The sequence below is a fragment of the Onychomys torridus genome, chromosome 19 (assembly GCF_903995425.1).
Source record: "Onychomys torridus chromosome 19, mOncTor1.1, whole genome shotgun sequence".
Classification (NCBI taxonomy): Eukaryota; Metazoa; Chordata; class Mammalia; order Rodentia; family Cricetidae; genus Onychomys; species Onychomys torridus.
Window position 1 is genome coordinate 27,079,073 of NC_050461.1, and position 19,237 is coordinate 27,098,309.

Consider the following 19,237-nt stretch of genomic DNA (forward strand, 5'->3'; position numbering starts at 1 on the left):
ATTTTTTTTCATCCCAAGAACATGTACTGATTAGCCTAACAACTTTCAACCCAGAGCTTACAAAACTCTTAGTAGATGGGAAGATAGAAAGGGAATGCATTCTCTATATGCTAAGCTGAACCAAGAGAAGAACCTCCCAGGAAATGCACATCTCCCAAGCATTCAACTTTACCAGTAAACTGGACTGCTTCATTAAGTCTGTGTTTGTTTTCACTCCAGATGGCTCACTTACTGACTAATTTCTTTTACGGTAAAAAACAATGTTAAACTCACAGTTCACTGAAACTCTCCCACCACACAACAATGTCTCACTCATTTCAAGGCTCACCAATGAACGAAGAGGTCTGGGATTTAACATGATGAATGAAGAGAAAAAAACATGGTAAATGAATTATAAATTGCAAACCTTACTTGAACTACCAATGTACAGGTATTGCACAACCTGACCTCAGGTGTGTGCATCAAATGCTAAATCTCAGACATCAAAAGCCTCCCTACATTCACCAGAGAAAGCAAACAACAGAGAATAGGAAGGAAGATGGAAAGAGAAGGGAAGGGGTGAGGAATGGGGGCAAAGCCAGAATAAACCAGTATGACAAACAAACCCAGCCTTTTGTCGTTGCTGTTTGAAACAAGTACATATAAAGTGAAATTTGGAGCCAGGAGGCAAACTTTCAAAAGCAAATGCCTCTGCAGTAATGACAAGGAAAACATGAGTGTATTATTTAATTTTACAGAGTCTTTTTACAAGTAAGCTCTCACAAGAGAGTTTAAGAGACTAAATTTCTAAAATGCACCAACAGGCTCTGTGTGTGATGCTATTTGCTTTATTTTTTATTATTTTTGTTTCCCTGACCCTCCCAAAAAAATACCCCAAAACAAACAAACAAGAAACCTCAAACCTTAAATCCAGTAATTAATATTGAATGTAGTGGCATGTGTAAGTGATATAATGAGTTCGAGGTGTTGCACGCCCTGGCCTGCAGAATGCCAACAACACATTGATCAGTTTCCTTTCACTTGCTATGGTCAGTCAAAACCGCAATAGCTCAAAACTGCAACTGTCACAATATGTAAAGCAGCTAAGATGCATACACGTTGGTTAACAGCATGATTATAAGTGAAATTCACATTAAGGAGACTAATATCCCACTACATATTAAACTTTTGATGTTGGCGGTAAAAAGAAACTTTATATTAGCATATGTATTTTGTTTTTAGACCCCAGAGAACAAGGAGATTTATTTATAAAATCTCTATTCATTTCAATAAATTATGCATGAATTTTAATCAGTTAGCAAATGAACAAGTAATTGTTTTGCAGCAATGCTAATATTCTTCATAACTTAATATGCTACTAGACCCAGAGGTGTGGTGCAAATAAATCCCAAATGTACACTAGGTATCAAGTGAAGCATGCAATCCTCAAAATACAAGATAAACTTTGCCAGCGTTCCCAATTAACTTTCCATTAATGACTTACATTCATTATTCTGGAGCCAAGCTATGATGAGAAAATCCCAATTATATATTCAGCCTGCTTTACTTGTTTAATATTTGAAATAATGTTTAAATGTCTTGAAATCAAGTAAGCCACTATGAAAGAATATTCCCACCCAATTATTCCTATTATAAATGGTTTTTAAAAATGTGTCGGTTATCAAAATCCACTCAATCAATAAAATGCAAACCTGGAAATAGAAGCTAGAAAATGTCAGTAACAGAGTAAATGCCAAGGCAAAAGACACTTTCATGTCCATCTTTTGAAAAAGATAAATTAAGTTTGTCTCAATCCTATCTTTTCCCCATTGTTTTATTTTACTTTTTCATTTTTGTCAGAGAAAATAGCATCAGAAGGAGCCCTAATTGGGCACTCTCACTATAAAAGCAGCTGGGGTATCATATGAGTGTCCTCTGACCACTCTGACAAACCACCATGAACTTGAGGTACTTAATACAACTCAGCCTCTAACAGTTCTTGAAACCAGAAAATTGAAATTAGTATGAGTAGACAGGAGCAAATCAGGATGTTTAATGCCTCCCAAGCGTCCAGATAAAACTTGGTTCCTTGTGTCTTCCACCTTCTGGGAGCTTCTGGAAATATGGTCCTTTAATCCCATACCTGCAGTTGCTGCTCTGTTGGGACGTACTCCTCACATATTTCTGCTCTACCCAAACTCAAATCTCCCTCTGCTGTCCACTAGTGTGGAAGGTTGGATTTTCATGAGGAACCACGGGCACTCAGGTTTTGCTCATTGCTAACTTCCCAGAACCAAGAAGCCCACAGACATGGTTTCTAGCAGCACGGAACGACAAAGCTTCTTGTGCTGGCCTGAATTCCATCACTCACTTCCTCTGCTTATCAACAGAGCAGTGACTTACACTCTCAATAGTGCAAGGTTAACCATTTACTCAAACAGGCTAGTTCAGTGCTGAGAAGAGACAGAGCAATGAGCATTCATGCATACAGATTCCACAATCCCAGGCAAGTGAACAGAGGGTGTTTTCGGAAAAGAATTTTTCAATATCCATAAAGAAGGAAAAATGTATTTTTTAAAAAAAGTGTTTCATTTACATCTGTAACTTTATTATACAGGGTTTAGAATCATTTCTAGAAGAACAACACTTGAACATGAACCATGGTCAGTTGTAGTGGGTCTATTCAACAGTAGTGCATTGAGACTGAAAAATGAAAGTATGAAAAAAGTTACTATTCCGGCTAGTTTTATGTCAACTTAACACAAGCTAAAGTCATCTGAAAGGAAGGAGCCTCAATAGAGAAGATGCCTCCTTCTCATGACCCAGCTACAGAGCATTTTCTTAATTAGTGATTGATGGGGGAGGCCCCAACCCACTGTGGGTGGTGCCATCTCTGGGCTGGTGGTCCTGGGTTCTATAAAAAAGCAGGCTGAACAAGCCATGAGCAACAAGCCAGTGAGTAGCATTCCTCTGGAGCCTCTGCATCAGCTCCTGCCTCCAGGTTCCTGGCCTGCTTGAGTTCTTGTCCTGACTTCCTCCAGTGATGAGCAGTGCCATGGAAATCTTAAAACAAATAAACCCTCCCTCCTCCGTTTATTCTGATCATGGTGTTTCATTGCAGCGATAATAACACTAACTGAGACAGTTGCTTTTCAGGAAATAGAGATATATTTCAGCATGCCTACCTCACATGCATGAAACCCTGGATAAATCCCCAGTATCACATGAATCCAGTCATGGTGGTGTGTATATTTAATCCCAAATTTGGGACATGGAGGCAAGAGGACCAGGAGTCCAAAGTAAACCTTAGCTCACTGCTGATAGAGTTTTGAGGCACAAAAGCTTTCTCCTGCATACACATACTCCACATACCCATATGTACACAGAGAGAAAATGGAGAGGAAGAGAGGTAGAGAGAAGTTACTAGCTTTCCTTCTGAAATGTAACTATTTTTTCACCTAAGAGGTAAAACTAACAGGCATTATCAGGTGAGGGAAATTTTTCAAGTATCCAACATCAGGGACTGGGTTCAGTGAAGTTTACTGGCTTTGCTTAGTTTTCCCTTTCTTTTCTGTAACACAATTAAGAATTGTAATGGGTCTACAAAACTTTCTCTTCCTTGTATTCACAGCACTTCTTACACTAGAGCAAAACCTTTAATATCGTTACCAGTGACTAGCCAGCTAGCCAGACCCCTAGAAAAAAACTTTAACATCCCTACAAGAAAAACAATTATCTGCACTCACTTTACATGTTCTGTGAAGAAAATGTACACTGGACTTCAGTGTAGGAATCCACATGAAGACATGGGGATTTCTGTTTTATTAAGCTTGTTATCTGAGGCTGAAATTAAGCCCTCGGAAAGTAAGATGCACTACTTCCTACTCTGAACCAGATAGCTGGCCAATTGTTCTGACATTGATACACAGCACCTACAAAATGTTACTATTTAATTAAAGGAGTTAGTTGACTGGAACAAAAGAACATTTTCTAAGCAATTGTTTAGTGACCAAGTGGCAACTCATGATTTATCCAGCTTGTAAAAAAAAAAAAAAAAAAGCCACAACTGCAGACCTAACCATAATTCCTTTTTATCTTTAAGTCAAAGATGACCAATTTAAAAAAAAATTCTTTTTGTTTTTTTGTGGGTTTTTTGTTTTTTCAAGAAAGGGTTTCTGTGTGTAGTCCTAACTGTCCTGAATTCCTTTTGTAAATGAGGCTGGGCCATGAACTCACAGAGATCCTCCTGCCTCTGCCTCTTGAGTACTGTGATTAAAGATGTATGTAGCAACCACCACCACCCAGGAAAACACTTTGTAAAAGGCATTTTCACAGAAAAATTTTCTGTGATATAATCCTTAATGTGAATATATACTATGAATTGGGACAGGTATAACATAATTATACTAATACCAGAGAATGCATTTGTGTATATATTAAATTATTAAATATGTGATATATAATAATTGATGTAATATATCACATATGATATATGATATAATATATTATAATGATTATTTATTGTGGTATATCACACACATATAATATCTCACACATACATACACAAACGTGTGTGTATATATACATACACATACATACATGCATACACACACACACACTCACATATATATATAAATATAAAAAAATGTCGTTAAGCTTAGAAGGAAATTCTTAGGCTAAATCTCCACTCTCCATATTAAGGAGTGTCTCTCCACCTCAATTCACAGTGATGTGTGTTCATACTCTGAAGGATCAGGTATTGCATCTCCATGCTGTGGCTCTCTCCTGTAGCCTAAAGTGCTAAAAATAAGAAGAATCACTTTGGTGATGGAAACTGCCAATTTTGCATACTGGATTTTACATCCCATGCATTACCAGGGCGTTTTGGTCACTGAGATTTGAAAACATTGCTGAAATCACTTTAGTACCTCCCTGAAATAAAAAGGCACAGAGCAATGTGGTCTTTTAGAGCCATCAGCAAAAACTAGAAGTAAAGTTCACATCTAGGGTACAGGTAAAAATGAGGGAATTCTTGATATACGGAGTTTATTACACTATAGCATCAATGTGAATTTGTATCTCATTTTGTCCCTAAAACAACTGTGTCCTGTTCACAATCTATGCAATGAATTGGCTCAGAATCTTGAATTATTATAATAGTTTAAGTTTTACTAAATATTTTTCAACCTTATAATCTGCATGGCAATCAACGCCACACATTACAATAAAATTATAGATGCTTTTGAATGAGCTTTATGGTAATAAATACAGAAGACTTCTCTTATCATGGTTTAATTCCTCATTTTAGCTTTGTCAGAGCTCAAACTGCTCACAGCACTTCAAGGAAAAGAACATCCAGGTGGTTCCAGGAATAACAATCAACTTGGTAATAAAAGTAGAAAAGCCATCAACTCCACGCTGAGTTCCCTGTAAGTCTGGAGACATAAACAGGCCACCAGATCACAATCCCATCAGTCACCTTTATGAGGGAGAAGAAGAAAATATATGGTGGGAAGGTGGAGGGGAACTGTTGCAATGTCAATAAATGTCCCAGTAGCATGTTCAATATACCTAGTACAGTCTTTCACTCCTTTCTACACTGGGGAAAAAGATATGGATTACCAAAGTGTTGTTAATATTCACTTTGCATTGATACATATTAAAACACAATGGCTGAATCCACTAAATTTGTTTTCATTTTTACAATAACATTATGATCTCTCTACTGTGTTATATACACATATAGATTTATACCTACATGTACATGTGATATATATGTGTAATTTCAAGAAAAATATTAGTGATGGACATTCTGAATATTTACCAGTAGAAAATATAAAAGAAATCTCATAAGCCAGAATCTCAAATCTGTGGGATTTTAATTAATTCTATGACAATTGTAACCAAGCACACTGTTTACCAACTTGTTCCTGGATCTAAACACTATATGGTGTTGAATCACTGTACTAAAACATGTGAGAAGTATATATTCATGATAAATACATCATTTGTGCTCACTACAAATGATTTAAAATGATGCATGAGGTATTCATACTAATGGAGCCTTGCACAGAAGGTTCCCACCCCCATCCTCCCAGTGTAAAGACTCAGATTACCAATGGAATCAGGAGATAGTGCTAATGGTGGTGACCCTGCGTTCCAGAAAGGCATGTCAAATTCCAGGCCCCTGGTTACTCAGGTATGTGATCATTAGACTTTCATTTTTACATAACTTAAGAGGGTACAACATAGATTCCTCATGGGAAAATAGGACACAGTTACATTCTTCTAATGCAACAAATAGCGGACTTTGATTTTTTTATGAAAAATAATCCTAATGACACGGTAAAGCCAACTAAACGAGACCATTATCTAAGAGAACCACACATACTGTCTCCCTATACAGAAATACTAGTAACTCTAGAGCACTCAAAAATTTAAGAGCATTTCCATTTCAAAAAGCATAAATCAATTTGTTAGAAAAATTACATAGTGGGATAAACTGTATTGTTGGTTTAATGAGACCAACATAATTTTGGAAAAACTTTCATCACATGTAAATTTCATCACATATAAACTCATCACAAAGAAGAGATGAACAAAAGCAACTGTAAAACATTTTCTCCAGTTGAGAATCCATAATAACAGTCATAGTAAAACATGATTTATGCATTCCATTGTTTTGTTTTTAAGTGTTGTGGATTAATATCAGGTACTGTTCCTAGTGAGAAGTGAATACAGCTGTGAGGGTCATTGAGGCAAGGGAAGCTGTTCCTAATGACAGCTACTTAGGTGTTCGGAGTAATGAGCAGAGACAAGGTGACAGACTCCTATGCACTTGTACTTAGAAGTTCTCAAGAGGGAGGAAGGGGTTTAACAGTGACCTTGAGAGTGTACAAATAGGAGAGTGAAGACTATTGTCACAAAATTACAGCTCTGTGTGATGGCAATGTAATAACTGATCTAATCATTGCTATGGTGTGAATGTGGTGTGTTCACTGGGGATTCATATATTGGGGGTGTGGACTGTGGCATGGCAATGTGAGTGAGGCTATGGGACATTGAAGAGACATATAGCATCTACTGGAACATGCTTTAGTTGAGGAGGGCACTGTTCCTGTAAGGGACTAAGTGATATCTCCTGGAACTCTGGAGTTCTTTCACATGTAAGACTAGAAACAGACATACACATGCATACATGCATGCACAGGCACACTATGTTGTCTCCTCAGAGGATACATGTGGTGGTATTGTGTTCTCTGAAATATTGTGCACCCTACTAAACTTATCTGGGGTGAGAGACAGAACAGCCACAATATTAAACATAGAGGATAGGCAGTGGTAGCACATGCCTTTAAAACCAGCATTCCAGAGGCAGAAATCAATCTGATCAAGGATACAGCCAAGCATGGTGACTTATGCCTTTAATCCCAGAAAGCGAGCCTTTAATCCCAGGGAGTGAGAGAAGAAAGAGAAAGATATATAAGTTGTGAAGACCAGAAACTGGAAGCTTTTGGCCTGGTTAAGCTTTTAGGCTCTGAACAACAGTTCAGCTGAGACCCATTCTGGATGAGGACTGAAAGGCTTCCAGTCTGAGGAAACAGGATCAGCTGAGGAACTGGCAAGGTGAGGTAGCTGTGGCTTGTTCTGCTTCTTCGATCTTCCAGAGTTGACCAATACCTGGCCCCAGGTTTTATTTTATTAATAAGACTCTTTAAGAGATACATGCAGAGTTTCCTTACAAAATCTGGAGCATGCTGCTTTGACATTCTGTTGAGCATCCCAAACTATGAACTAAACTAGACTCTTTTCTTTACAGGGACTTAGCTTCTAGTAAGTCATCAAAACAATGGGAAACTGACTATCACCATCCTCCAATTCTATGAATACTTCTTTAGAAGCCAAAACCTATGTTCCCAATAGTCAGGATGCCATCAAAAGTAAAATCACTAGACACAGTTGTATAATTAAATGGAATCAGGAGATATACAGGAATAATTATACACTACTGGATAAAGCAACATTTTTGTTGACATTTTAAAGATGTTTAATCATGTGAAAAGATACAAGATCAAGGACATTTTACACTAATGTGACAAGTCAGCCAGCCTGAGACCTTTTATTTTCATTTCCTTCATAAACCCCCAATGTCAACATCATAATGGGATACTGATGTTTAAAGTACTAAAATAGCACAAACAATGGGAAATTCTATGATCCATAAAGGAATGTCTAGTGAAAGAAAAGCTTTCTAGAATGCCTACTTAAAGCTGAAGAGTGTACTATTCCTTCACACCAGCCATTCCCGAGTAAGACAAAGCTCAAGTCTGCTTTGAGGGATATCATGGGTTTAAAAATATGGGCTTGAGCAGGGTTGAGGATTTAGCTCATTGGTAGAGCGCTTGCCTAGAAAGCACAAGGCCCTGGGTTTGGTCCTCAGCTCTGGCAAAAAAAAGTATACACACACACACACACACACACACACACACACACACACACACACATATGGGCTTGAAGTGGCTCCTAATCTAGAATAGTCATATTTTCTTTAAACCCCCAAGTTCCATATCATGTTGACAATTTATCTCCACCAACTGAAAGTTTTCTGAAGAAAAATATTTCATTACAAGAAATAGTATGTTAATATTTTCATGGGCACTGAAGAAACATATACAGAACCTCCATCAGTGGATATAAAACAATAACTGAGAACCAAGTGAGTTCCAGGAAAGGCGCAAAGCTACACAGAGAAACCCTGTCTTGAAGAACCAAAAAAAAAAAACAAACAAACCCTGAGAAAGGAGGCCTACCATTTTCCATAGTGTGAAGAGGAGACTAGAGTGTGTTTCCTTGGAATCTTTCTTTTCACATTTTCATACAATGGCACTCATATTTGATGAAGGTCAAGAGTTTCGGTACTCTAACTGAAGGACATCATTTCCCAATCCAGAGTCCCAGGTTTTTCAGTTTTTGAGGCATACATCACTGTGTCTGTGTTTTGAGCTTGGGAGATGATGCTGACATTGAACATGTTAGAACAGACAGCTCACAAATCAGTCATGGGAGAACACATGTAGCATTATCAGAAAGCCTGATAGCCTGTTCAACAGTACTAATTAGTGTTGGGAACTTTCTAGACCTCTCTCAAAAGTTACTTTTTCAAATATACACAAAATCCACATTAAAGTGATAGATCTCTCCACTTTATTTTCTTCTGAATAAAATCACATGTCACTTTGTTGATAAAGATATTAGCAACCATAACCGTACTCTCAGGGTCTGAGCTAGAAGATGTTCAAATTACAAGAAGAATGTACTGGGGTGTGGGAAGTATGCTAGACTTTGTGTTTATTCCATTATTAAAAACAACACATAAAAAATGAAACAGAGGCATTTGACAGAATCATCACTAGAAAGTGATAGCACCCCTCATACACTCATTTACTTCTGTAATTAGGAAGCTGGGAATGCTCCAATCCTCAAAGTTTCAGTGACCTCAATCCTGCCTCAAGTACAGCCTAGACAAGTCATGGAAAGCTACTTCTGAGGCGTCTCACAAAAGGCCAGTCATCTCGCCCTCTGACCACTGGAGCCTGGAATACTTCTTGGGGCTCTATGTCACATTTACAATTAACTGGAAAAGATATCACAGCCTAAGTGCCAGGAATGTGCACACCGAAGTTGCCAGATGTTTCTGATCTGCAGGAGTCTAAATCATTTTAAGCTGTTCATTCTAAGACTTCTCAGCAAAGGGCCAAAGTGTCAAGGCTCACAGAAAAAGCATCCCCTGGGGACTTCCAAATTTCTGCCACACAAAAATTGTGTCACATTATAGAATGAACAGATTATACCAACAAAGTTTGTGACATTTTAATGTACACCGTTGGGGAGTGAGACAAGTCTGTAAAAGGGAAATATAATAATATTATTTTTAAAAAGAAATAACAAACAACAGAGTCTGAGGTTTCGATTTCAAATAACTACACCCCTTTGAACACAACCAATGAGGGAACTTTTGATTTTTAGAGACAGGGATTGTCTGTATAACAGCCTTGACAGTCCTGGACCTCGCTTTGTAGCCCAGGCTGGCTTGGAACTCAGAGATCCGCCTGCCTCTGCCTCTCAAGTGCTGGGATTAAAGGTGTGCGCCACCACTATCCAGCATAAGGAGAAAGCTTTTGAACATTAATATTAAATTTATTTTAAAACAAAATTAAGAATAAGTTGGACATATATTCTTATCTATTAAGTAATATGACTTCAGAAAGAGGATGAGTTCACTTTTTCCACCATCAAGGAAGTTCTAAAATAAAAGAACTCCATCAGGAGAAATAACCCTAGGTTCAGAATTTTCATAAACTGAGTTTGTGCTACTCTCTGCCTAGACTATAGCAGAGATGCTGGCTTCCTGGACTCTAGGCCCAGTGAGATTCTATCAGTGCACATGAGTGTACATGAGTCTGCATAGGTGCAGGAGTATGTTTGTGCTTCTGTTAGGTCATCAGGAACATGTATGGCAGTCGCTATAGTCACTAAAATGCCTGCCACTTGATTAGAGAAGATAAGACAAAGTTCCCATCACTTTACGGAGAATAAGGGATGCAAAAGTGGTAGATCTTAGATACATGGAATGCTACTTGGGAGGGCAATACAAACTTAAGGACAATACCTAAACAACTTATAGTAACTATAGAGATTATAAGGCTATACAATAAAAAAAAAACAAAAAACAAAAAAAAAAAACCAGACTAACTGAATTGGGGGGATGATTAAAAAAAGGCTTATTCACCAATCACAGTTATATCTTGCTATAAGAAATGATTTCTTCATCCCTGTCCATGAGTGGATGGCTCTAGTAGAATTTTATGTAATCATGATGAAAGTTAAGTGATAATTGTTCTAAGACCCGGGTCACACTGTGAGCCTGGGTCCTTAGGAGCATGAACCAAGTCTATTCATCAGACTCAGGTTCCTTGAGGATGGAGAATATTAATTTTTTATTATTGAACCAGATAAACAGCACACATTAAACATCTCTCACCACATATAGCACATTGTAAAAAAAAAATCATTAGTGAGTTATTTTTATGAGGCTTTACACTCTTCAGTTTTATTAAATTTAACAGAGAGAAGAATATATGTTCATTACGTCCTGTTACAGCAATCAGTTACGGAAATAAACTACCCAGTTACAACTACATTGCCAAAAAGAAAATGAAGACATTCAGAGGGAAAAATAATCAAGACCAAAAATAATAAGAAAAGAAAATAAGAAAGAGAAGCATACACTGGGGACATGTCCTGAAGATTGACAGGTCACTTCAACAGAAAACTTCTAGATAACATTGAACCTGACATGATTTACTAATTCAGTCCCAAACAGATCCCCTCAGATGATAATAAATGAGGGAGAGAAACAGGTCATTAAAAATGTTTTGGACGTTGTTGAAGAAAAGCCAGGCAAAAGAGATGGGCGGAGGGAGAATCACAGAACAGGACAGAGTAACAGACAATATAGCAAACTACAGTGTTAAGATTAGTTGATTTAAAGCTTCATATGCAACTGTGTGACCCTATTGGCTATGTATTAATACAGGTTAATATATGTTAATACTTGTTAAAAGCATTAAATCTAATCAATGAATAAGTCAATAGTGAATTTTGAGGGAAAATCCGCATCTGTATATATTTGCCTGTGTATACATATATGCACCATGTGGACCCTAGAAATCAGCATTGACGGATTTCCCTGTTGCCTCTACCTAATTTTTTGACAGTCTTTTTCCTTAGAGTTTGGGCTACAGTGGCTGGCCAGCAAGCCCCGAGGATCCTTCTGTCTCTGTTTCCTCAGCACTGGGATAACAGCCAGGTTCTGCATTCCATGCTCAGGTTTTACCTGGGAATGGAGATCAGGTCCTCTTGTTTGGACAGAGAACATTTTCCACAGTGAGCCACTTGCCCAAACCCAAGACCTTGCTGATGTTTGTGCTAATTCATGCTTTTGTTATTTAAAGGAAATTAATGAAAGGGAGAGGTGGGCTAAAAAGCATGGTGATGTTGAAAATCAGTTCTACTTCACTTTCTTATTTAGACGTTTCTTTTTTTCCTAAGAACCACAGTAACACAATCTCCACAATAGAACACACTTCCATTGCTCAGATGTGTGCTGAAATGATAAAGGGATTCATCAAAACAGTTTCGATGTATCTTTCCCTAATTCAAAACCACCCGATCAAGGCACTGGTAACAGCAAGACACTGTATTTTCACTCATAAAATAAGAGCATCAGCATTAACTGTTTGGACTCATTGAAATTAACATGATACTTTTAAAATACAAGGATTTTCAATTTTTTTTAAAAAAAAATCTATGACCAAGTCTGTAAGCACTGTAAAACTAGCTCCATGTAATACCAGAGGCTCAGAAGGATGAAAGGTCACTGATGGATTACCCAGTGCATTTTTATGAGATAAATTCAATTATAATTGCTGCAACTTTTCCAGCCACAATTTAGACATAGAATCCAATTATCCGTTTCATTTTCATTTATACCTCATGGACTAGATCATTTATCATGTTTCATGATAATGATCAGAAGACACATGGAAAGTGATTTCTGGAGGTAACAAATTACCTACCATATTAGCATAGCTTACAAGTTCCTGTCAACATCTACTATGCATAAATATGAGGTAATTAAATTTACAATGTGCAGGAGTGTTTGATATGCTACTTGCTTCCTTCACAGCTGCCAAAAACCTGGGTTGCTAAATGCAGCCAACCTGTTTGGTTGCAAATCAGGAATCATTATGACCCAGGACTCCAACAGGTACAGTCTGCTGGGCTCAAGTTGCTGAGATGTATCTTTCATCATTTGGTGTTATTACTTCTGGCCACCAAACCATCCATCATGACTGCAGAGACAAGTTGGAATGATAGTCCTGGACCCTCACGTTACTGCTCCTTGAACTCTGTCTCATCCGTCTTTGCCATCATTCCTGATTCTCAGCTAACTATCCTCTTATGGCTGCAAAACCAAGTGTGAACCAGTAATGCCTTTAACCTCCAGTGCCTCTCTAATAGTAATTGATTTCTCTTTATCAGGGAGCCACTGTTCAGAACAGACGACTCATGGTTGCTGATGCTGAAAGACGATTTTTAACAGGATTGATGCACAGAATTCCAATAGTTACAAGGGGATGCACTTTCCTATGGCAGGCTTCAGCATACCCTTGGCTTTTCTATGTGAATATTTATCCACCAAACCTGAAAAGAGATGCACAAGTGCTGAAAATGTTCCCCCTCTCTCTCTCTCTCTCTCTCTCTCTCTCTCTCTCTTGCTCGCTCACTCGCTCGCTCTTGCTCTCTCTGTATATTCACTGTTCCAATCAGAAAACTATTTGTCACTGCTGCAAAAATGATGGAAAAACATAAAAAATTTAAAGTAACTTAGTATCGTGAAATTGCAAATCCTGTTTGTCAGCAAGAGAATCAAACAAAGACAAATTGAAAGCAATGTTCATCAACATAATGATAAACCGCCATATAAGACAAACCCTCACCCCGTCACTCATTCTTTCTCTCTTCACAGATTGCTAGAACCTTCAAAACTGATACCCATAAAACAGTGGATGGTGCACAATAAGCTATCCTGGACGAAAGTCTTTAATTCAGCTCCAGCTGAATGTTGTTATAAAAGTTTAATAAATCAAAATGATCAAAATGTTCCCAGTGGCAGGTGGGGATTTGGTTTCCAATTCAAATTCTCTTTAATATACAGCTTCCCTGACACCTCGAATTTCTGCCATCCATATTGAATTCCAACCATTCTGCTTTTCATCATTACCATGCATCAACCAGGCTGGTCATGGTAACTGCTTTTCAACAACCCCACACAAAACACAGAAATGTCAAGCCTAGTGGGAATTTTAACACAAGAAAATTATGACAGGTGGAAAATCTTTATCTACCCATAAGTAAATATTTTTTCAAACCACCCGCTGAATTGAATGACTGTCTTAAGGATACAGAAATGCTTTGGGCCAAAAGTCCTAGAAGGAAAATCTCACTACACATCCAGACATTCGAAGAAAAGAAAAAAAAAAAAAAAGAAAGAAAAACCTGCTAGAAAAGAAAGGCAAAGGATTGCTATCAGCAGCGGAAAAAAAAAAATCTAAAAAGCAGGCAAAAAGGGGGACTCTTTATAGAATTTGCCTCATTTCTGTGCAATAATAGGCTTTATTTTTTTAAATCTGGGAGAAGATTTCACTTAATATTTTCCCCCTGTGTTTGTGGCAAGGTATCTCTATGTAACCCTGGATGGCATGAAACTCACTACAAAGACCAGGCTGGTTTGAAATTTTTGATGATGATGATGCAGTCTGTCTCCCAAGTGCTAGGATTACAGGCATATGCCCAAATATTGTCTAGTCAACAGGCAGCCATTAATTAAGCCAGAAGCTCATTTGAAATGTTGGGGAACACATACTTAAACATTACTTACCTGTGTTTGAATATGCTCATGTCCATGACAAAAGTATTCTGACTTTATCAGTGTCCTTTGATTTACAAAATTCTATTTAGCCAATGATATGTGCATTTACCACATAAAATTTTCTAATAACATGAGCTAACACAAAGAACTGTATTCAGTACTCATTGTGTATTCACTTTGTATGATTCTCATTCAGTAACTTGTAGTTAATCTGAGCATAACTCATACACCCTAGCACTTTAAAACTGAATCTGTTCCTTGCATCTGAACTGGAAATTTACAGTGAAATCAGTGGTACATTCACTCAGATCTTCCGAATTAATGTCCACAATACCAGATCTCAACTGGAATCTCAGGCTATAAGTCTGGATCTTCTATGACACTACACAATGTGATCACCATATCTGCCATAAGTCCGCAGCAGTACCCTGTTCTTACCATGCCACTTCTCTCGAGATGACCTTTCGCCAGCTCAAACTTTGAAGACTGTCAGTCTGCTGAACTTAGACCCTGAAAATCCACCATGCTCAAAACCATGGACCATCCTCGTCTCCTTTAAGACGGACACAAACACACAGCGCCTAATTTAAGCCTCTCGGAATTCCAAGTCAAATAGCAAATATATGTGCATTTTTCAGTTTTCACACCCTACCTCAGGAAGGCTTAAGAAACAACTTTTGGTACACCTTCAGATTCTTCCCTAAGAAACACTTATTACAGCTGATGTTTAATCCTCCTCCTCAAGAACATGTGTGTTCTATGCCTTCTCTTCTTGGCACATCTTCTAATTGGTATAGCTGGAGGGAACTATAATACAGCAGAAGTAAAGAGACAGTGGGAAATAGTGTGTGAGAAGGAATGAGGACTGGGTACCCAGAGCCCATTCAAATAAAATACAGATAAATGTGGAAATCATCATTTAATACATATTATTTCAGTTGGGCAGTGGTGGTGGCACACGCCTTTAATCCCAGCACAGAGAGCCAGGTGGATCTCTGTGAGTTCTAGGCCAGCCTGGGCTAACAAGTGAGTTCCAGGAAAGGCACAAAGCTACATAGAGAAACCCTGTCTTGAAAACCTAAAAACAAACAAACAAACAGAAAAACCCATATTATTTCTTTGGTGTTATGGTCTCAACAACTTTGTGTAAGACTTTGTTCTGAACAAATGTACCAAGAATAGTCCTCCTACAAAAATCTTTCCACAACTTCACATCTTTAGAGGGGAAAGTACATAATTAACTAATTCTATTTCAGATGAGGAAACCATGGCTGTTTGGATGTTAGGCATATGAGCAAATGATTACAAATTGGAATGAAATAAGATCATGAAAGAACAGCTACCTTTGAGGGAGAGAAAAAGAACAAAACAAAGGACTAAAGATGAAGGATTGGAGACTCCAGTACCAGCAGACTGTGAGAGGGGCTGGTATGCTCCTGGAGATAAAGGACTATGGAGACAGGAAAGAAATTTCCAGCTGTGTTCCGGGGAAATGGCATTTTGTCATTTTTGCATGGCAAAGGACTGTGGCCATGATTTATTATTTTAACCTACTATGAAGAGAAGTCACTTTAGAGATGGCAGGTCACAAAAGGAAGTGCCTCTATGTAACTGAAGATGACAGAATCTACCAGGGGCGAGTGGAATAATTAGATATAAATGGTGGCACGGCTCCTTCCTGACAAACACAGAGGCGATTATTATGGGGTTCCCCCGCTTTGTTTTAATATAATCACAGATTCTGTGCTATTGTATCTAAATATGGTTCCAAACCATGCAACAGGATAAGAAAACAAAAACAAAAACAAAGACAAACAAACAAACAAAAACACACGTTTGTCTTTTTAGTTTAAGGCTCAGGAAGTAAAACTTGGAATACATGAGTTTTCTTCTCAATTATACCCCTATACCTCTCAAGAGAAGAGAACACATTTTTGTTTTTGGTTTTTTGTTTTTTGTGGTTTTTTTTAGAGACAGGGTTTCTCTTTGTAGTTTTGGTGCCTGTCCTGGATCTTGCTCTGTAGCCCAGGCTGGCCTAGCTCACAGAGATCCACCTGGCTCTGCTTCCTGAGTGCTGGGATAAAAGGCATGCGCCACCACAGCCTGGCAAGAGGACACATTTCCAGGGCATCCTTTCTCTAAACACAAAGATTAGAGTGGCACTAACCCTGGGAAGCACCAGGGCACTGCAGATGTGAGTGTGGATGGCAGTGATCACCTTTGTCCTTTCTTCCATTCACCCTGTAAGGGGCCCCGTCTCAAATTCTAGTGTTTAATCCCCAAAAGGGGAAAGCTGTTCCTTTTTCGAAAACTTCCTAACTCTAAAGTAAACAAAAGCCATGCTGAGCTGGAACAGAAACGTAAATGTTTATCTCCATTAGTGGCCTGAAGGCTTGCTTTCAATTTTGCTCAACTCACCATTTCCTAGAAAAGACAAAAACCCATCTATACTAACTCAGAAAGGAAATGGGTTTCTAGGGTACGATAATAACCAAACAGGTTAGGATGGACGAATTTATCATAACATCTAAGTGCACGTTTGCATGGCTCTCCTGGTTAGGTTTGTAACGGTTCTGAATGTGTTTCTGTTTTCTGTGTTGGGAGTCTTAATAAAAGGTTGCCTGTACTAGGAAGCAGATGCACATTACCCAGCTTTTAAGAAGACACAAGCATTTAACTGACAAATGATTTATACTAACTAAAAACTAAATACAAAAGCCCACCCATGCATGGGTACAAGACTGATAGGCAGAGTGGTTGCTAGTGACTCTTGTGAAGACAAAGTACTGGAGAAATAGGAGAGACTTGAGAACAACTAATGAAATACAACTTCACAGCGACACCGTTCAATCACCATGTTAACCCACTAACCCTCCAACACGATGAATTCTTTCTCTGCCATCACTGATTGCCGTTGGTCAGCTGTAGGACTTCTGTTCAATTAACACCCTATAATACTCTCACAGTGTAACATAATTGACCACATTAGTGCTTAATAAGGGAGCTTACTACAATGAATGCTTTAGTTGGGCTTTTCACTTATTGTTGGGTTTGGTTTTTATTTGCTTAGGGACTTTTTTTTTTCTAATACAATTATAAATTTTACCAAAATCTAAGTCAATATTCCATGCCAAGAAAGTAATTCTGTATTTTCCTATTGAATTAAATTATAAATGTCCCAATGCAGAGGTGGCTGTATCTTTTGGTGTTTTTGCTTGCAGACTTGATAAGAGCTGATAGTTGGTTTTCCAATGAAGTTTCAAAGGAAGGCAGAGAGACTGAAACCTTAGCACAAACTGGCTTGGTTGTTTTCTTTTGGGGTTGAGAAAAGGGTAAAAAAAATAGTGAAGAGGAATAAGGCTCTAAAGCCCCAAGACACTGTTAGTTCAAGAAGTAGAAGTCCCCTGATAGACATCAGTCCAAGTTACATTTATCACAAACTCCAAGAGCACAGAGCTGAAAGGCTCCTGAGTAAAGACCTACAGTCTATGCTTAGAAATCAAATTCCCTCAAGACCCCCACACATAATTATTTAGCATGTCAATGGTGTGCTTCCTCTCTGCAAGTTCTTAAGAAGAATGGCCACAAAACCAAACTCCCTGAAGATTCACTTCAAAGAGCACTGGCCTGCAGCTCCCAGATAAACACTGCCTCTATTTCACACAAGTGAATTGCCCTCAGAAAAACTTGCAGGTGCCCTTTGGGAGGAGATTCATGCTGCATTTTAATTTTTGAAATGAGCTTAGAGAAAGTAAATAAAATGACAGCGATGACACAGTCAAAACATGTGTTTTGCATCCCACCATTCTAGAGAGTAACTATCAGGAGAAACAGGCAACCATGATGGGAACAATGGTGTACAGATATGGGCAGAATAGTATAGGTTACCTCAACTCCTGATAAAGAGTACACTTAAAACCCAGTTACTTTTCAATGGATGAAGATTCCATTACAACTTTTAATATTTTTAAATTTGGAAAAGCATTCCTCCAAATGATTACAAGAGAAGCTCAATTCTATGTCTGCTTTCTGGTTATATCACCATGCAGTACCTGAAATAAGGATGCACTTTCACTCATTTGGAATTTAGATGTGTACCAGGCATCTTGAACGATGAAACACCTGAATCAGAAGTAGGTACTCGGAATGAGAGGAGACTCTAAATGTTTCCTTTATCATCTTCAAGGGTATAGTAGCAAAGAAAAAAACTAAGCTATGAAACATTAAATCTCCTATATTCTTGGAACAACTGATAACTGATATCTGCTGAGTGTACGGTCTACCTTCCCTTTCTAAGGGCATCAGAGAGAAGGAAAATTAACAAATCGTTTATCAATGTGCTCTACAACTTTCATGATAGTTCAGATTTTATAAAATGCTGATGTTTAAATTACAACCAAAAAAAATTTAAAAAGTAAAAAACCCATCAGGCTTCCTGCCCAGTTGACTAGTTTTCACAATGTAAGTAAAGAAAGCGGATCTTCAAGTCACCATTAAGAAAAAAGATCTTTGTATGAATTCACAAGTTTGACAGCTATGCTATGAAAACTGGTTACAAATCAATATACTGTGGCATTAAGCAGGTTGCTGATGCTCTGGCTAGAAATTCCATGGCCTTGAAACCACCAGCCAGCAAGAGTATTAGTAAAGTATGTCATTCTTCCTACTGCCCGAATGCCTTTGCTGTTAATAGAAAAATGAAATATTTAGAAGTGATTTTTTTTAAACTAGTATGCACAGAGAGATGATAGAGCCAGAAAAAGA

General features: G+C 38.1%; 1 protein-coding gene across 13 annotated transcripts in view; it reads right to left on the bottom strand.

The window, feature by feature from the left end:
* Ptprk (protein tyrosine phosphatase receptor type K) overlaps window positions 1–19,237 on the bottom strand; it is a 537,197-nt gene that overhangs the window by 218,829 nt on the left and 299,131 nt on the right. The gene's annotated exons all lie outside the window — the stretch shown is intronic.